We start from the raw sequence: 20,581 nt of genomic DNA, 5'->3' as shown, positions 1-20,581 counted from the left end.
ATTTCCTGCATTTAAACACTGGGAAGAGTGAAGCTGTTATCTTCCGTCCCCGCTACAAACTCCACTCTAGATCCACTGGCTCCCTGCAACTGTCTGAGGCCGAGCCAGTCTGTTGAAAAATCAGTGCCATATTTGACCCCGACATGAGCTTCCAACCACATTTCCACATCATCACCAAGACCGCCTATTTCCACCTCAGTAACATCGCCCGACTCCAGCCCAGTCTCAGCTCATCTGCTGCTGAAACTCTCATCCATTCCTTTGTTCCCTCTAGACTTAACTATCCTAATGCACTCCTGGCCGGCCTCCCACATTCAGCCTCCCTGTAATCTTGAGGTCATCCAAAGCTCTGCTACCCGTGTGCTTACTCGCACCATGACTTGTTCACCCATCACCCCCGTGCTCACTGACCACCAAAGACTCAGGGTTAAGAAACACCAAAATGTTAAATTCCTCTTCCATATTTTCAAATCCCTATCTATGGAATCTCCTCCAGTCTCACACCCCTCCGAAATATCTGCACTCCTCTAATTCCAGCCTCCTGGGCATTCCTGATTTTAATTGTCCCACCTTCAGTGCCCGCGCCTTCAGCTGCCAAGGGCATGAGCTCTGGAATTTCCCCCTAAACCTCTCAATACCTTTTCCTCCTTTAGGATACTCCTTAAAACCTTTTGATTAAACATTCGCTCACCTGCGCTCATGTCTTGTTATGTGGCTCAGTGTCGAATGTTTCTTTATAACATTCCTATCAATCACTTTGGAGCTTCCTATTACATAAAATGTGCAATGTAAATACAAAGTGTTATTGTTGATTTGGACATATATCACTGCCCCTTCATCATCACTGGGTGAATAACCTGTAACTCCTTTCCGAGCAGCATTGTGGGAGCAGCTTCACCACACGGACTGCAACGGTTCGAGAAGGTCAAACATCATCTTCTCCACAGGCAACTGGGGATTGACAACATTTTCTGGTCTTGTCAGTGTTGGGGCAGGGGAGTGGGACTGGCTGATTTGCTCTTGCAGAAAGCCAGCACGGGCACAACAGGCTGAATGGCCTCCGTCCATATCGCCATCATTCAATGATTCTGTGACTCGATGAAAAAGGACCTACAATGGAGGCCAGGGACTAACTTCTGTAACCAACACCCACCCTGATACAAACCGGCTCTTAATTGGTCTGTCTGTGTTTCTAGACTCGGTTTTGTGAGCAACACCTGCAATAAAATAATAGCAAAATACTGCAGCTGCTGGAAATCTGAAATAAAAAGAGCAAATGCTGGAAATACTCAGCAGATCAGGCATCTGTCTCTGGAGGGAGAAACAGAGTAAACATTTCAGGGGGTGCAGGATGAATCAAGGGGAATAAAAATGGTGCAGAATTTGATGGTCAATAAAAGCTCAGAAGTGGAAGAGGAATGGACCATAGCGCAGGGAAAACAATTCCTGGCTATGAAAGATACTGTGGGAAGATAAAGCTGGTAAGACAGCAGCACATGGTCAGGGGATGGGCAGTGGTGGAAACCTCATTTAGACACAGTCAGCAGAAGTAACAGTAAAATCCAAAATAGAGCTAAATTACACCCAATATTAGAAGCAGAGGAAGTTAGACGAAGGCAGAGAGGTGATCAGGGAGGGCAGAGGTGACACAGAGCAATAGATGGACCTGGAATCAGATCCACAGTAAAGGAGCCACACAAGCCCCAGAGACATGGAACTTCTCACAGAGATGAGAATAAAACTAAAAGCTCTAAATTGTAGATGAATGGTGAAAAATACTCAACTCTGAAACTGAAACTTTGAAAAACTCCCAAAATCACAGGGTGTCCAGGGGAGACAGAGGGGGTCCAGGGGGAGCTGGAGGGTGTCCGGGGCGAGTCTGATGGGGTCCAGGGAGAGACCGATGGGGTCTAGGGGGAGACAGAGGGGGTCCAGGGTGAGACTGAGGGGGTCCAGGGGGAGCTGGAGGGTGTCCGGGGAGAGTCTGATGGGGTCCAGGGAGAGACCGATGGGGTCCAGGGGGAGACTAAGGTGGACGAGGGTGAGACTGAGGGTGTTCGAGGGGGAGACTGAGGGTCTCCAGGGGGAGACTGAGGGGGTCCGAGGAGAGACTGAGGGGGTCCAGGGGGAGACGGAGGGTGTCCAGGGGGAGACTGAGGGGGTCCAGGGGGAGATTGAGGGTGTCCAGGGGAGACTGAGGGTGTCCAGGGGAAGACTGAGGGGGTCCAGGGGGAGACTGAGGTGGTTCGGGGGGAGACTGATGGGGTCCCAGGGGATATTGATGGTGTCCAGTGGGAGACAGAGGGTGTCCGGGGGGAGACTGAGGGGGTCCGGGAGGAGAGGGAGGGGGTCCGGGGTGAGACCGAGGGGGTCAGGGGTGAGACCGAGGGGGTCCGGAGGGAGACCGAGGGTTTCTGGGGGGAGACCGAGGGGGTCCCGGAGGAGACTGAGGGGGTCCGAGGGGAGACTGAGGGTGTCCAGTGGGAGACTGAGGGGGGTCCAGGGGGAGACTGAGGGGGGTCCAGGGGGAGACTGTGGGTGTTCAGGGGGAGACTGAGGGGGTCCGAGGGGAAACTGAGGGTGTCCAGGGGGGGACGGAGGGTGTCTGAGGGGGAGACCGAGGGGGTCCAGTAGGAGAGACCGAGGGGGTCCAGCGGGAGACCGCGGGTGTTCGAGGGGGAGAATGAGGTTGTCCGGGAGAGACTGAGGGGGTCCAGGGGGAGAAGGAAGGGGTCGGGGGGAGAGTAAGGGGGCCAAGGGGGAGATGGAGGGGTTCCGGGGGGAGACTAATGGGGTCCAGGGAGAGACCGAGGGTGTCCAGGGGGAGACCGAGGGGGTCCAGGGGGAGACTGAGGGGGTCCAGGCGGAGACTGAGGGTGTTCGAGGGGCGACTTAGGGGTTCCAGGGGGAGACTGAGGGGGTCCGGGGGGAGACTGAGGTGGTCCCGGGGGAGACTGAAGGGGTCCAGGGGGAGACCGAAGTCGTCCAGGGGGAGACTGAGGGGGTCCAGGGAGAGACCGAGGGGGTCCAGGGGGAGACTGAGGGTGTCCAGTGGGGTGACCGAGGGGGTCCAGGGGGAGACTGAGGGTGTCCAGTGGGGTGACCGAGGGGGTCCAGGGGGAGACTGAGGGTGTCCAGTGGGGTGACCGAGGGGGTCCAGGTGGAGACTGTGGGTGTCCGAGGGGCGACTGAGGGGTTCCAGGGAGAGACTGAGGGGGTCCCAGGGGAGACTGAGGGGGTCCAGTGGGAGACTGAGGGTGTCCAGGGGGAGACTGAGGGTGTCTTGGGGGAGACTGAGGGGGTCCAGGGGGAGACTGAGGGTGTCCAGGGGGAGACTGAGGGGGGGTCCAGGGGGAGACTAAGGGGGTGTCCAGGGGGAGACTAAGGGGGTGTCCAGGGGGAGACTGAGGGTGCCCTGGGGGAGACTGAGGGTGTCCAGGGGGAGAGCGAGAGAGTCCGGGGGGAGACCGAGGGGGTCCGGGGGGGAGACTGAGGGGGTCCGCGGGTAGACTGAGTGGTTCCAGGGGGAGAATGAGGGGGTCCAGGGGGAGACCGAGTGGGTCCAGGGGGAGACAGAGGATGTTGAGGGGGAGATTGAGGGTGTCCATGGGGTGCCTGAGGGGGTCCAGAGGGAGACATAGGGTGTCCAGGGGGAGACTAAGGATGTCCAGGGGTAGACTGAGAAGTTCCAGGGGGAAAACCGAGGGTGTCAAGGGGGAGATTGAGGAGGTGCAGGGGGAGACTGAAGGTGTCCAGGGGGAGACTGAGGGCGTCCAGAGGGAGGCCGCGGGGGTCCGGGTGGAGACCGAGGGGCTCCAGGGGGAGACTGAGGATGTTCAGGGGGAGATTGAGGGTGTCCAGGGGGAGACTGAGGGGTTCCAGGGAGAGACTGAGGGTGTCCAGCAGGAGACTTAGGGTGTCCATGGGGAGACCGATGGGGCCCGTGGGGAGACTGAGGGGGTCCAAGGGGAGATCAAGGGGGTCAAGGGGGAGAATGACGGGGTTCCAGAGGGACCGGGGGGAGATCGAGAGGGTCCGGGGGGAGACTGAGGGGGTCCGGGGGAAGACTGAGGGGGTCCGAAGGGAAAATGAGGGGGTCAGGGGGGAGAATGAGGTTGTCCGGGGGAGACTGATGGTGTCCAGGGGGAAATGAAGGGGTCTGGGGGGAGACTGAGGGGGTCCAGGTGGAGACCGAGCGGGTCCGTGGGGAGACTGAGGGTGTCCGGGGGGAGACTGAGCCTGTTCGAGGGGGAGACGGAAGTTGTCCAGGGGGAGACTGAGGGTTTCCAGGGGGTGATTGAGGGGGTCCAGAGGGAGACCGAGTGTTTCCAGGGGGAGACTTAGGGTTTCCAGGGGGAGAATGAGTGTGTCCAGGGGGAGACCGAGGGAGACCGAGAGGGTCCGGGGGGAGACTGAGTGTTTCCAGGAGGAGACTGAGGGGGTCCAGGGGGAGACGGAGGGTGTCCAGGAGGAGATTGAGGGTGTCCAGGGGGAGAATGACGGGGTCCAGTTGGAGACTGAGGGTGTCCAGGGGGAGATTGAGGATGTCCAAGGGGAGACTCAGGGTGTCCAGGAGGAGACTGTGGGTGTCCGGGGGAGACCGAGGGTGTCCGGGGGGAGACCGAGGGGGTCCGGGGGGAGACCGAGGGGGTCCGGGGGTAGACTGAGTGGTTCCAGGGGGAGACTGAGGGGGTCCGGGGGAGACTGAGGGTGTCCAGGGGGATTCCGCGGGGCTACGGAGGGAGACCGAGGGGGTCCGGGGGGAGACTGAGGGGGTCCGGGGGGAGACTGAGAGGTCCGGAATGAGACAGAGGTTGCCCAGGGGGAGACTGAGGGTGTTCGAGGGGGTCCGGGGGGAAACCCAGGGTGTCCAGGGGGAGATTGTGGGGGTGCAGGGGGAGACTGAAGGTGTCCAGGGGGAGACTGAGGGTGTCCAGGGGGAGATTGAGGGGGTCCAGTGGGAGACTGAGGGTGTCCATGGGGAGACCGATGGGGCCCGGGGGGAGACTGAGGGGGTCCGGAGGAAGACTGAGTGGGTCCGAGGGGAAAATGAGGAGGTAAGGGGGGAGAATGAGGTTGTCCGGGGGAGACTGAGTGTGTTCGAGGGGGAGAATGAGGGTTTCCAGGGGAGACTGAGGGTGTCCAGGGGGAGATTGAAGGGGTCCGGGGGGAGACTGAGGGGGTCCAGGTGGAGACCGAGCGGGTCCGTGGGGACACTGAGCCTGTTCGAGGGGGAGACTGAGGGTGACCAGGGGGAGACTGAGGGTGACCAGAGGGAGACTGAGGGTGACCAGGGGGAGACTGAGGGTGACCAGGGGGAGACTGAGGGTGTCCAGGGGGAGAACGAGGGGGTCCAAGGGGAGACTGAGTCGGTCCAGTGGGAGACTGAGTGGGTCCAGGGGGAGAATGAGGGTGTCCAGGGGGAGATTGAGGGGGTGCAGGAGGAGACTGAAGGTGTCCAGGGGGAGACTGAGGGTATCCAGGGGGAGACCGAGGAGGTCCGGGAGGAGACCGAGGGGGTCCGGGGGGAGACTGCGGGTGTTCGAGGTGAGTCCCAGGGTGTCCAGGGGGAAACTGAGGGTATTTCAGGGGGAGACAGAGGGTGTCCAGTGGGAGACTGAGGGTTTCCGAGGGGAGATTGAGGTTGTCCAAGGGGAGGCTGAGGGTGTCCAGGGGGAGACCGAGGTTGTCCAGGTGGAGACCGACTGGGTCCGGGAGGAGACTGAGGGGGTCCGTGGGGAGACTGAGGGGTCCGGGGGAAGACTGAGGGTGTCCAGGGGGAGACTGACGGGGACGGCGGGGAGAATGTGGGTGTCCAGGGGGAGACTGAGAGTGTCCAGGGGGAGACTGAGGTGGTCCGAGGGGAAAATGAGGGGGTCAGGGGGGTGGCGACGGGTGTTCGAGGGTGAGAATGAGGGGGTACAGGGAGAGACTGAGGGTGTCTACGGGAGACTGAGGGGGTCCAGGGGGAGACTGAGGGGGTCCAGTGGGAGACTGAGGGGGTTCAGGGGGAGACCTAGGGGCTCTGAGGGCAGAGCGGGTCCAGGGGAAGACTGAGGGGGTTCGGGGGGAGACCGAGGGGGTCCGGCGGGAGACTGAGGGGGTCCGGGGGGTGAATGAGGGTGTCCGAGGCTTGACTGAGGGTGTCCAGGGGGATACTGAGCGGGTCCAGGGGGTGACTGAGGGGGTCCAGGGGGAGACTGAGGGTCTCCAGGGGGCGACTGAGGTGTGTCCGAGGGGAGACTGAGGATGTACAATGGGAGACTGAGGGTGTTCGAGGGGAGACTGAGGGTGTCCAGGGGGAGACCGAGGGGGTCCAACGTGAGACCGAGGGTGTCCAGGGGGAGATTGAGGGTGTCCAGGTGGAGACCGAGGGTTTCGTGGGGGAGACCGAGGGGGTCCAGGGGGAGACCGAGGGGGTCCGGGGGGAAGAGCGAGGGGGTCCAGAGGGAGACTGAGGGTGTCCGGGGAGAGATTGAGAGTGTCCAGGGGGAGACTGAGGGGGTCGAGGGGGAGACTCAGGTTGTCCATGGGAAACTGAGGGGGTCCGAGGGGTGAGTGAGGGTGTCCAGGGGGAGACTGAGCGGTTCCGGGGGGAGACTGAGAGGGTCCAGGGGGAGACCGAGAGTGACCAGTAGGAGACTCAGGGTGTCCAGGGGGAGACCGAGGGTGTCCGGGGGGAGACCGAGGGGGTCCGGGGGGAAGAGCGAGGGTGTCCGGGGGGAGATTGAGAGTGTCCAGGGGGAGACTGAGGGGGTCGAGGGGGAGACTCAGGTTGTCCAGGGGGAAACTGAGGGGGTCCGAGGGGTGACTGAGGGTTTCCAGGGGGAGAATGAGGGTGTCCAGGGGGAGACCGAGGATGTCTGAGGGGAGACTGAGGGTGTTCAAGGGGGAGAATGAGGGTGAAAATGGTGAGACTGAGGGTTTTCGAGGGGGAGACTGAGGGTGTTCGAGGGGGAGACTGAGGGTGTTCGAGGGGGAGACTGAGGGTGTTCGAGGGGGAGACTGAGGGTGTCCATGGGGAGACTGAGGGTGTCCAGGGGAGACCGAGGCGGTCCAGTGTGAGACTGAGTGTGTCCGGGGAGAGACTGAGGAGGTCCCGGGGGTGACTGAGAGGGTCAGGGCGGAGACTGAGGTGGTCCGAGGGGAAACTGAGGGTTTTCAAGGTGGAGACTGAGGGGGTCCGGGCGGAGACTGAGGGTGTTCGAGGCGTAGAATGAGGGTGTCCGAGGGGAGACCGAGGGAGTTCAGGTTGAGTCTGAAGGGGTCCAGGGGGAGATTGAGGGTGTCCAGGGGGGGACCAAGGGTGTCCGGGGGGAAACTGAGGGTGTCCAGGGGAGACCGAGGGTGTCCAGGGGGAGATTGAGGGTGTCCGGGGGGGGACTGAGGGTGTCCAGGGGGAGACTGAGGGTGTCCGGGGGGTGACTGAGGGGGTCCGGGGGGGCGGCTGCGGGGGTCCCGGGGGAGACTGAGGGTGTCCAGCGGGAGACTGAGATGGTCCGGGGACAGACTGAGGGGGTCCTAGGGGAGGCTTAGGGGGTCCAGGGAGAGACTGAGGGGTTCCAGGGGGAGACCGAGGGGGTCCAGGGGGAGAATGAGGGTGTCCAGGGGGAGACCTAGGGCGTCCGGGGACAGGCTGAGGGGGTCGGAGGGGAGACTGAGGGGTCCAGGGGGAGACTGAGGGGGTCCAGGGGGAGACCAAGAGGGTCCAGGGGGAGACTGAGGGGGGTCCAGGGGGAGACTGAGGGGGGTCCAGGGGGAGACATAGGGTGTCCAGGGGGAGACTGAGGATGTCCAGGGGGAGACTGAGAAGTTCCAGGGGGAGACTGAGGGTGTCCAGGGGGAGACTGAGGGGGGTCCAGGGGGAGACTGAGGGGGGTCCAGGGGGAGACTGAGGGTGTCCACGGGGAGACTAAGTGGGGTCTAGGGGGAGATGGAGGGGATCCAGTGGGTGACTGAGGAGGATCCGGGGGGAGAGTGAGTGGGTCCAGGTGGAGACTGAGGAGATCCAGGGGGAGCCTGAGGGGGTTTGGGCGGGGACTGAGCGGGTCCGAGGGGAGTCTGAGTGGGTCCGGGGGGAGACTGAGGGGGACCAGCAGGTGACTGAGGGTTTTCAAGGGTGCAACTGAGGGTGAAAAGAGTGAGACTGAGGGTTTTCGAGGGGCAGACTGAGGGTGTTCGAGGGGGAGACCACGGGTGTCCGGGGGGAGACTGAGGGTGTCCAGGGGGAGACTGAGGGGGTCCATAAGGAGACTGAGGTGGTACAGGGGGAGACCGAGGTGGTCCGGGGCGAGACCCAGGGGGTCAGAGGGGATACCCAGGGGGTCCGAGGGGAGACCGAGGGGGTCCGGCGGGTGACCGAGGGGGTCCGAGGGGTGAATGAGGGTGTCCGAGGCTTAACTGAGGGTGTCCAGGGGGATACTGAGTGGGTCCAGGGGGTGACTGAGGGGGTCCAGGGGGAGACTGAGGGTGTCCAGGGGGAGACTGAGGTGTGTCCGAGGGGAGACTGAGAGTGTTCGAGGGGGAGACTGAGGGTGTGCAGGGGGAGACTGACGGTGTTCGAGGGGGAGAAGGAGGGTGTGCACGGGGAGACTGAGGGTGTCCAGCGGGAGACCGAGGGGGTCCAGAGGGAGACAGAGGGTGTCCAGGGGGAGACTGAGGGTGTCCGGGGGGAGACCAAGGGGGTCCAGGGGGAGACTGAGTGGGTGCAGGGGGTGACCGAGGAGGTCCGAGGGGAGACCGAGGTGGTCCAGGGGGAGACCGAGGGTGTCCGGGGGGAGATTGAGAGTGTCCAGGGGGAGACTGAAGGGGTCGAGGGGGAGACTGAGGTTGTCCAGAGGGAAACTGAGGGGGTCCGAGGGGTGACCGAGGGTGTCCAGGGGGAAACTGAAGGGGTCGAGGGGGAGACTGAGGTTGTCCAGGGGGAAACTGAGGTTGTCCGAGGGGTGACCAAGGGTGTCCAGGGGGAAACTGAGTGGGTCCGGGGAGAGACCGAGGATGTCCAGGGGGAGACTGAGCGGTTCCGGGGGGAGACTGAGAGGGTCCAGGGGGAGACCGAGGGTGTCCAGTAGGAGACTGAGGGTGTCCAGGGGGAGACTGCGGGTGTCCGTGGGGAGACTGAGGGTTTCCAGGGGGAGACTGAGGGTGTCCAGTGGGAGACCGAGGTTGTCCAGGGGGAGACTGAGGTTGTCCAGGGGGAGACTGAGGGTGTTCGAGGGGGAGAATGAGGGTGAAAAGGGTGAGACTGAGGGTTTTTGAGGGGGAGACTGAGGGTGTTCGTGGGGGAGACCGCGGGTGTCCAGGGGAAGACTGAGGGTGTCAATGGGGAGACTGAGGGCGTCGAGGGGGAGACTGAGGGGGTCCGGGCGGAGACTGAGGTGGTCTGAGGGGAGACTGAGGGTTTTTGAGGTGGAGAATGAGGTTGTCCGAGGGGAGACTGAGGGGGTCCTGAGGGTGTCCGAGGGGAGACCGAGGGGGTCCAGGTGGAGACTGAAGGGGTCCAGGGGAAGATTGAGGGTGTCCAGGGGGGGATTGAGGGTGTCCAGGGGGAGACTGAGGGTGTCCAGGGGGAGACTGAGGGTGTCCAGGGGGAGACTGAGGGTGTCCGGGGGGTGACTGAGGGAGTCCGGGGGGCGACTGAGGGGGTCCGGGGGGTGACTGCGGGGGTCCAGGGGGAGAATGAGGGTGTCTAGTGGGAGACCGAGGTTGTCCAGGGGGAGACTGAGGTTGTCCAGGGGGAGACTGAGGGTGTCCAGGGGGAGACCCAGGATGTCTTGGGGGAGACTGAGGGTGTTCGAGGGGGAGAATGAGGGTGAAAAGGTGAGACTGAGGGTTTTTGAGGGGGAGACTGAGGGTGTTCGTGGGGGAGACCGCGGGTGTCCAGGGGAAGACTGAGGGTGTCCAGGGGGAGACTGAGGGTGTCCAGGGGGAGACTGAGGGTGTCCGGGGGGTGACTGAGGGGGTCCGGGGGGCGACTGAGGGGGTCCGGGGGGTGACTGCGGGGGTCCAGGGGGAGAATGAGGGTGTCCAGGGGGAGGCTGAGGTGGTCCGGGGACAGACTGAGGGGGTCCGAGGGGAGGCTTAGGGGATCCAGGTATGGACTGAGGTGTTCCAGGGGGAGACCGAGGGGGTCCAGGGGGAGATCGAGGGGGTCCAGGGGGAGAATGAGGGTGTCCAGGGGGAGACCGAGGGCGTCTGGGGACAGGCTGAGGGGGTCCGAGGGGAGACTGAGGGGTCCAGGGGGAGACTGAGGGGGTCCAGGGGGAGACCGAGAGGGTCCAGGGTGAGTCTGAGAGGGTTCAGGGGTAGACAGAGGATGCCCAGGGGGAGACTGAGGGGGGTCCAGGGGGAGATTGAGGGTGTCCAGGGGGAGTCTGAGGGGGTCTAGGGGGAGACTTATGATGTGAAACCACAGTCCTCCCTCCCACTGAGATACTGATCCTTCCAACATAGAGGAATTTGGGGCAAGAGTGGCTTTGATGCTCAGATTTTCTCTGTTTCCATATGATCAGATTGATCGAGAAGCACTGGGGAAGGTGCGAGGAAGATTTACTGGAATTTTGCCAGAACTGGAAAGTTATGTCAATCCACAGAGATTGAACAGGTTGAAAAAGGTTTTGTTGAGGAAAATGAGTGAGGGATGACCTGACCGAGGCCTTTAAGATAATTAGAGGGTTTGACAGGGTAGACAAGTGGAAGATGTTTCCACTTGCGAATGAATGAGAATAAACATAAGTTAGTCACAAATAAATCTAATGTCCATTTCATAAGCAACTTCATTAACCACAAATAAAGCAGAAAATGCTGGAAACATTCATCACATCTAGGAGCATCTGTGAATTGAGAAACAGTATTAACTTTTCAAGTCTGTTCACTGATGCAGTGCAATTGTGATGTACAGTCATAGCCTATGTTTAGCTCTCCACAGACACTATCAGATCTGATGAAAATTCCAGCATTTTCTGTTTTTATTTCAGATTTACAGCCCCAGATTTTCTCCAACTGTAGTCGGTTAAGAATGTAGAACTCATGATCAAAAGAGTTTGAGATCCCAGTCTGAGCTAGAAACTTATGGGCTAAATCACACCATGAAAAGATCATTCACCGGCTGAATTACTGGCAGTATGGAGTTTAAATGCTCTGTGCATGGGAAGAAAAGCCATTTGTTCACACCGCCTGCTGAGTCTCCACTGAGTTAAGATCTAACTGACTCAAACTGTCAGAAAGAACATGGTTCAGTCCTGGATCTGATTAACAGCTGCAAAAACAGCAGAATCCCACCCCTGCTGTCACTTGTGAACTCGCTGGTTTCTCAGCAGTTGGACTATCAATTAAATCCCTTCTCATACACGGAGAAGGTGAGTGGCCTCTCCCCTGTGTAAACTCCCTGGTCTGTGTCTTGCAGATGATGGTTTTCCCATGTACCAGCTGCTCTTGTCCTTCCAGGTGGTGAGGAGTGTGGGTTTGGCAGAATCTGTCCACATTCTTGTTGAGTTGCAGTTGGATGAAGTCCATCTTGTTTTCCTCCATTGCTCTCTCTCCTTCTCTCATGTTCTCTCTCTCTATCTCCTCTCACAGATCACAGAATCTTGTATAGGCCCAGACCGAGTGGCAGGTTCACTTCCCTGAAGGACATTAGTGAACCAGTTGGGTTTTTATGACAATCCAGCAGTTTTCATGGTCACTTTTTCCTAGTGCCGGCCCCACAAATTCCCAGATTCATTCAGCTCAATTTCACAACCTGCCTTTGTGTTTTTGTGGGTTCTCTCTCACTCCCTTTTTTCTGTTTTAAATCAATTTCACAGGGTATCAGAAGGGGAGGATTTGCAGTCGGGAGACTCAAACCAAACATCAGATAAGACCGGACAGATGCATTCTTTTCATCTGGATCAGAATATCATTGGATTTTGAACATGGAAGTAAAAGGCACCGTTCACAGTGGGGAGAAACCGTACACATGTTCTGTGTGTGGGCGAGTCTTCTGTCAATCACCTGGCCTGTCTAAACATAAGCGCAGACACACTGGAGAGAAGCTGTGGAAATGTGGAGACTGTGGGAAGGGATTCAATTACCCATCTGACCTGGAAACTCATCGGTGCAGTCACACAGGGGAGAGGCCATTCACCTGCTCGCAGTGTGGGAAGGGATTCACTCAGTCATCTGACCTGCTGAAACATCAGCGAGTTCACACTAGAGAGAGACCATTTACCTGCTCCAAGTGTGGGAAGGATTTCACTACGTCTTCCCATCTGTTGAGACACCAGCGAGTTCACACCGGAGAGAGACCATTTACCTGCTCCGAGTGTGGGAGCAGATTCACTGAGTCATCCACCCTGCTGAAACACCAGCGAGTTCACAAGCAACTACAGTGAATGGATTTTGCTGTTAATCACATCCAGGACTGAACCATGTTCATTGGGGTTTGTTTCTACTGATGTTAATAAACTCCAGTCCAGTTATAAGTGTTAATATTCTGGCCAAAAATCAAATACATTAGCTTTGTGTTAAACACCGTGTGTCGAGTCTTTTTAATATCTCCAACACAAGTTAGTTCCTTTTGACGGGCTCTCCCTCTCTCCTGTTTCCTCCACCCTCACCTCCAACAACAAGTGTGAGGAGCTCATGGAGCTTCTTTGTCACTAAGATTGAGACAATCTGATCAGCTGCCTCTGCTGCTTCCCTCCCTTCCACTAACCCACCAGGACAAACTGTCTCTAAAGTTCCCCCTTGTCTGAGCCCTGAACCCACATCTTTCTCCAGTTTCCCTTCCATCTCCCCTCATGCCCTCTCAGTGCTCATCTTGTCCATGAGAGCCACCTTCTGCTGTACTTACCCCACTCTCACTGAACGACTGACCATCCAACTTCCCCGTATTCACTAATATTGTTAACTGTTCTTTCTCTAAGGTACTGTCCCTCTCTGCTTCAAATCTCCAATCATCACCCCTTCCTCAAAAAATAAACGTTTGAACTCACTGTCCTTTGCAAACTACTGCCCCATCTCCAAAATCCCTCTCCTCTCTACACTGTTGGAAGATGCTGTCACTTCCCAAATACTGGGATTCTCAGTGTGAACAGGAAGGGATGTGTTTGGAGACAGGATGTCCCAGTTCTCCACCCTGGGATTCTCAGTGTGAACAGGGTGGGATGTGTTTGGAGACAGGATGTCCCAGTTCTCCACCCTGGGATTCTCAGTGTGAACAGGGTGGGATGTGTTTGGAGACAGGATGTCCCAGTTCTCCACCCTGGGATTCTCAGTGTGAACAGGGTGGGATGTGTTTGGAGATGGGATGTCCCAGTTCTCCACCCTGGGATTCTCAGTGTGAACAGGGTGGGATGTATTTGGAGACAGGATGTCCCAGTTCTCCACCTTTAAAGGGACAGGGAGAGGACCAGCTGGGCTGAATGATGCTGCTTTGTGACATCACTGCAGTGCCTAGTAACCATTCTCCCTGAGCCCTGCTCATTATGGGCTGGCTTTAGCTCAGTGCTGTTACAGGGAGGGAAACAGGAGGAGGATTCGAGCCGTGTGGAGCTCAGGATTAATGGGGAGAGATACAGGGTCAATTTCTACCTTACTGAGTGCCCCTACCTCTGAGCCAGTAGCTCTGGGTTCGAGTCCCACTTCAGGACTTGCTGGCCATGGAAGGTGTGTTCATAACGTGGCCAAACAGGTTGATTATCAGCCTGGAAATCCTTCCAATACACCTGATGGCAGGCGGTAAGAGTGGGAGAGTCTCCCGGTCAGCCAGAACCTGCAGAAGGCAATGGCAAACCACTGCAGTACCTTGTCAAGCATAACCATCGAGCAAGACATGGAAGGCTATGGCCCTGATAGGACATGTCACCTGAAGAGAGAGACAGAGATTCAAGATCATGAGGGGTGTGGACAGAGTGGACAGGGAGGAAATATTTGTGTGTCTTGAGTTCAAAAACATTTGCAGCATGTGATCAGACAATATAGACTTCAAGGTATATTTAATGAATTCAGCCTTAAAAGATCCAGACCGATATTCAGTGTATTTCTATCACATGGGAACATAGGAATAGGAGGAGTCCATTCAGCCTGTCAAGCCTCCTCCACCATTCAAACAGGTTATGGCTGATCATTTCCCTCACCTCCATTTTCCCCATATCCCTTGATCTCATTAGTTTCCAGAAATCCATCGATTCCCTCTTGAACATGATCAATGATTGAGCTTCCACAGCCTCTGGGGTAGAGAATTCCAAAGATTCACCACCCTCTGAGTGAAGAAATTCCTCCTCATTTCAGTCCTAATGGGCCTGCCCCTTATTCTGAGACTGTATCCCCTGGTTCTAGACTCCCCAGCCAGGGAAACATCCTATCCACATCTACCCTGTCACATCCTGTGAGAATTTTCTCAGCTTCAATGAGATCACCTCTCATTCTTCGAAGCGCACAGAAAACAGGCCCAGTTTTCTCAATCTCTCCTCATAAGACAATCCCACCATCCCAGGGATGAGTCTGGTGAACATTCACTGCACTTCCTCAATGCCAAGTTTATCCTTCCATAGATAAGGAGACCAAAACTGCTCACCTTACTCCAGGTAAGGTCTCTCCAAGGCTCGAGACAATTTCAGAAAGACATCTTCACGAGTGAGTGATGAAAGCTCCATCCACATCTGCCTTTCTTTCACAGGACGATTTGGATTGAGAAAGGGCATTTGAAAAGATCAGTTCAGATTTAAAAATCAGCCATTGGCTCAACATGATTCTGTCTCCATGTGTCTGTGTGTTTTGTGTGTTTCTGGCTATATGTGTGTTCCTGCTACACTGTTCCCATCAAACACTCCCAGGACAGGTACATCACGGAGTGAGATACAGAGGAAATCTCCATCTCACTGTCCCCATCAAACACTCCCAGGACAGGTACAGAATGGGGTTAGATAGAGAGTAAAGCTCCCCCGACACTGTCCACATCAAACACTCCCAGGACAGGTACAGCACGGGGTTAGATACAGGGTAAAGCTGCCTCTACACTTGAGTTATGAGATTGAAAATTGTGATTATCCTATGAATTGGAGTTCAAATTAAAAGCAGGGATATTCTTCTGAAGAAAAGAATAAAGCTTCAAAAATTTGTAAACATGTCTGGGTATGAGCAACAATATCCAGTGACATATCCGTTCTCCATCTTTAAAATGGAGGGAGATCCCTTCTACATCTATTAAATGGAGGGAGATCACTTCCCCATCTTTAAAATAGAGGGAGATCCCTTCTCTCTTCTTTCAAATGGAGGGAGATGCCTTCTCCATCCACAAAAAAGAGGGAGATCACTTCCCCATCCTTTAAATGGAGGGAGATCACTTCCCCATCCTTTAAATGGAGGGAGATCCCTTCCCCATGTATAAAATGGAGGGTGATGCCTTCTCCATCCACAAAATGGAGGGAGATCACTTCCCCATCCTTTAAATGGAGGGAGATCCCTTCCCCATGTATAAAATGGAGGGTGATGCCTTCCCATTTCTTTTAAATTGAGGGTGTCTCCAGTTCCGACTGCCCCCTTACATCAGTGTCCCATCACTTTTATACCCTGTAGTGATCCAGCTCTGGCCCCTGACTCTTCTTTGTCTTCTCTGCTGGGTTTTGGCAGGAAGTGAGGTAAAGACAGCTGGAATTTCGCTAATCTGTGATTTACAAGGACACATTCCCCGGTTCCCAGCAGTTACTTTTCTTCAGGAATTTTCTCATTCTCTCTAAACTCCCCTGCCCACTGTTAATTCTGTTATTTCTGATAGCTTCACAATTATAGGTATAAACATCACACATTATAACCTGATCTATTCCATTCCTCACTCTGGTTTCAGTTTATATTGTAGTTAATAACAGACAAACTCTGTCCTTTTCCCTGATCTGATTCAAGTTTCCAATGAGCTGATTCTGTGCAATGGAATGTCTTATCAGTGTCGCCATGGTGACCTGTCTGCAGTGAAGAGCCTGTTTGAGTTTCTAACTCAGACGAAACTTCTCTATCCCATAATACACATTATATCAGACATTTTACCTCAATGTCTTTTAGCCATGTTACAAGGGGTTCAGATACACAAATCTTTAAATGTGAAGGACAAGTTTAAAATGCTGTTTGAACCTGTTACTCCAATTTTCTATGCAAAATTAATTTGTAAATCATTGCTTAAGCTGCATTTAGAATATTGAGTCAAATTCTCGCATCTTACAACAGGAATGATGTCAGGGCCATGGAGAGGGTGCAGGAGAGATTCACAGAGATGATACCACAGATGAGAAGATACAGCACAAAATGAGGCCATTCGCCCCATCGTGCCTTTGCCAGCTCTTTGGAAGAGCTACCTGAATAGTCCTCTCCCCTGCTGTTTCCCCATGGCCCTGTCAATGTTTTCCTTCAAGCATTTCTCCAATTCCCTTTTGAATGTTACTGTTGAACCTGCTCCCATCAAACTTTCAGACAGTATATTCCAGATGATAACAACTGACTGTGGAATGAAATGTTTTCTTATGGTGACCTGTCTGCTGTGAAGCTCCTGTTTGAGTTTCTAACTTAGTTCAACTGTTTCCATTGAGGAGAGACTGGAGAAACTGGGGGGTCTTTTCAATAGAACAAAGAAGGATGAGGGGAGATATGAGCAAGGAGTTCAAAACTGGGTCAAGGGCATGGTCCAAAATATTCCAGACACTCCTTGTCTTTCAGGATCTGTGTCCAGGGGGGAAGCTGATGGTTTTATCTCATCATCATCGAGGTGAACAGCTTCTGTCAGAATCAAACACTCTCCAGTCAAACACAGCACGGATTAGATACAAAGTAAACCCATCAGCCTGTCCCCCGGATACAGATACTGAGGGACAGGGAGTGTCCGGGACAGTGACATTTCTCACTCAGTAAGGTAGAAATTGACCCTGTATCTCTCCCCATTAATCCTGAGCTCCACACGGCTCGAATCCTCCTCCTGTTTCCCTCCCTGTAACAGCACTGAGCTAAAGCCAGCCCACAATGAGCAGGGCTCAGGGAGAATGGTTACTAGGCACTGCAGTGATGTCATAAAGCAGCATCACTCAGCCCAGCTGGTCCTCTCCGTGTCCCTTTAAAGGTGGAAAACTGGGACATCCTGTCTCCAAACACATCCCACCCTGTTCACACTGAGAATCCCGGGGTGGAGAACTGGGACATCCTGTCTCCAAACACATCCCACCCTGTTCACACTGAGAATCCCAGAGTGGAGAACTGGGACATCCTGTCTCCAAACACATCCCACCCTGTTCACACTGAGAATCCCAGGGTGGAGAACTGGGACATCCTGTCTCCAAACACATCCCACCCTGTTCACACTGAGAATCCCAGAGTGGAGAACTGGGACATCCTGTCTCCAAACACATCCCACCCTGTTCACACTGAGAATCCCAGAGTGGAGAACTGGGACATCCTGTCTCCAAACACATCCCACCCTGTTCACACTGAGAATCCCAGTATTTGGGAAGAGACAGCATCTTCCAACAGTGTAGAGAGGGATTTTGGAGATGGGGCAGTAGTTTGCAAAGGACAGTGGGTACAAACGTTTGTTTTTTTGAGGAAGGGGTGATGATTGGATATTTGGAGCAGAGAGGGACAGTACCTTAGAGAACGAACCGTTAACAATATTAGTGAATACGGGGAAGTTGGGTGAGAGTGGGGTCAGTACAGCAGAAGTCTGGGTCTCATGGACAAGATGAGCACTGAGGGGGCATGCTGGGAGATGGAAGGGAAAATGGGGAAAGATGTGGGTTCACGGCTTGGACAAGGTGGAACATTATAGAGACAGTTTGTCCCGATGGGCTAGTGGAAGGGAGGGAAGCAGCAGAGGCAGCTGATCGGATTGTCTCAATCTTAGTGACAAAGAAGCTCCATGGTCTCCCCACACTTGTTGTTGGAGGTGAGGATGGAGGAGACAGGGGGGAGGGAGTGCATTTTAAAAGGAACTAACTTGTGTTTGAGATATTAACAACACTCAATATGCTATATTTAACACAAATATATTTTATTTGTCCTTATCCAGAATATTAGCCCCAATAACTGGGCTAGAGTTTATTAACATCAGCAGAAACAGACCCCAATGAACAAGGTTCAGTCCTGGATGTGATTAACAGCAACATCCTGTTCATTATTTCTGAACTCGCTGGTGTCGCATCAGTTGGGATGACCAGGTGAATCCCTTCCCACACTCGGAGCAGCTGAACGACCTCTCCTCAGTGTGAATTCGCTGGTGCTTCAGCAGGTCAGAGGACACAGTGAACCCCTTCCCACATACAGGGCAGATGAACGGCCTCTCTCCATTATGAATTCGCTGATGTCTCAGCAAGTGGGATGACTGTGTGAAGCTCTTCCCACAGTGGGAGCAGGTGAACTGTCTCTCCCCGGTGTGAATTCGCTGGTGTCTCAACAGATCAGATAAATGAGTGAATCCCTTCCCACACTCGGAGCAAATAAATGGTCTCTCCCCAGTGTGAACTTGCAGGTGTGTCAGCAGGTTGGATAACTGAGTGAATCCCTTCCCACACTCGGAGCAGGTGAACGGCCTATCTCCAGAGTGAACTCTCTGGTGTATCAGCAGGTTTGATGACCGAGTGAATCTCTTCCCACACTCGGAGCAGGTGAACGGTCTCTCCCCAGAGTGAACTCTCTGGTGTGTCAGCAGGTGGGATGAATGACTGAATCCCTTCCCACACTCGGAGCAGGTAAATGGCCTCTCACCAGTGTGAACGCGCTGGTGTGTCAGCAGGTTGGATAACTGAGTGAATGCCTTCCCGCACTCGGAGCAGGTAAATGGCCTCTCACCAGTGTGAACTCTCTGGTGTGTCAGCTGGTAGGATAACTAAATGAATCCCTTCCCACACTCAGAGCAGGTGAATGGTCTCCCCCCAGAGTGAATTCGCTGGTGCCTCAGCAGGTTGGATGCCCGAGTGAATCCCTTTCCACACTCGGAGCAGGTGAACGGCCTCTCTTCAGTGTGAATGAGCTGGTGTCTCAGGAGGGTGGATGAATCAACAAATCCTTTCTCACATACAGAACAAGTGAAAGGCCTCTCCCCAGTGTGAGTGCGCTGGTGAGTATTCAGCCTGGATGGATAATTGAATCCTTTCCCACAGTCTCCACATTTCCATCGTTTCTCTCCAGTGTGACTGTGCTTGTGTTTCGACAGGTCAGATGATCGGCTGAAACCTCGTTCACACACAGAACACGTGTACGGTTTCTCCCCACGGTGAAAAGCAGTTTTATCTTTCATGCTTAAAATGCGATGAAATTCAGGTTTTGACTAATTGTGCGACACCGTCAGATTCTGATGAAATGTTGGGTTTCCCGATTGAAAATCCTGAGGAAATAGTTTAAACAGACAAAAGTGAATGAGAGAGAACCCACAATAACACAAAAACAGGTTGTGAAATTGAAGTGAATGAACCTGGGAATTTGTGGGGCCAATACCAGGAAAAAGTGACATGAAAACAGCTGCATTGTAATATAAACCCAACTGGTTCACTAATGTCCTTCAGGGAAGGGAACCTGCCAACTGGTCAGGGACTATACAAAATACCAGCATCTACTGGGGGAAATAGAGAGGGAGATGGGAGAGGCAGGGAGTGAAGGAAAGGGATTTTATGCATCTACAATTCTACCAACATCTCCCAAACCCTCACCCTCCATCCCCTAAAAGGACCAGGGTAGCAGGTGTATGTGAACACCATCACCTCCAAGTTCCCCTCCAAGTCACACACCGTCCTGACTTGTCTAACATCCAGCACTGGATGAACAGAAATTTCCTCCATTTAAATATTGGGAAGGTTGAAGCCATTGAGTTCAGTCCCCCCTATAAACTCCACTCCCTGAGCATCAATGCCGTCCATCTCTCTGACAACTCTGAGGCTGAACCACTGTTCACAATCTTGGTGTCATATTTCACCCCAAGCTGAGCTTCTGACTATATATCACTAAGACCACCTATTTCCACCTCAGTCATTTTGCCTAACTTCATTTGCTGCTTAATCTCACCCATTCCTTTGTTCCCTCTAAACTGGACTATTCCTAGCCGCCCACATAAAGATGGTCATTAAAAAATCTGCTTCCCATGTCCTTGCTCTGCACGGCTGGATCTGAAATTTAAAAGATAAAACACTGAAAATATTGAACAGGTCAGGCCGCATCAATCGAGTGAGAAACAGAGCTTGGCCGTGAGACTGTCAGAAAAATCTCAGCGACAGTCGCTGACTAATGGTGGCCATAGTTCCCACAATTCTATGCATCCAAGGGACCGCTCTATCTAAAAGTTGTTCATCATTTGCGAATTGAATGTCGGCTGTCGGAATTTGCAGATGATAACAATCCCATAATGCAAGCTAAGAAGGTGAAGAACTGCAGCAAAATACAGGAAGACATAAACAGACTGGCTGATTGCACGGATTAATGGAAAATTAAATTTAAAATAGTAGAGTGAGGGTAGACTGGGCTCCTGTATTTGAGACAGACCATATTCTACCTCAGAGCATTCTGGGTAGCATCACCCACCATTACTGCAGAACAATAAGCCTTCCTTCAGCGCTTGTGCACCCACACTAGGGCC

At 54.5% G+C, this 20,581-nt stretch overlaps 1 protein-coding gene and 1 pseudogene across 1 annotated transcript in view; one reads left to right on the top strand and one right to left on the bottom strand.

Annotated features, from left to right (window-relative positions):
• LOC144673390 (uncharacterized) overlaps nt 1-20,581 on the top strand; it is a 183,105-nt gene that overhangs the window by 15,524 nt on the left and 147,000 nt on the right. The gene's annotated exons all lie outside the window — the stretch shown is intronic.
• The window catches only part of LOC144673395 (uncharacterized), a 43,339-nt pseudogene continuing 40,888 nt past the window's right edge, over nt 18,131-20,581 (bottom strand).

The sequence above is a fragment of the Cetorhinus maximus genome, unplaced genomic scaffold, assembly GCF_964194155.1.
Source record: "Cetorhinus maximus unplaced genomic scaffold, sCetMax3.hap1.1 HAP1_SCAFFOLD_360, whole genome shotgun sequence".
Taxonomy (NCBI): Eukaryota; Metazoa; Chordata; class Chondrichthyes; order Lamniformes; family Cetorhinidae; genus Cetorhinus; species Cetorhinus maximus.
Note: the sequence above shows the minus strand (reverse complement) of the source record. Positions and strands in the feature narration are given on the sequence as shown.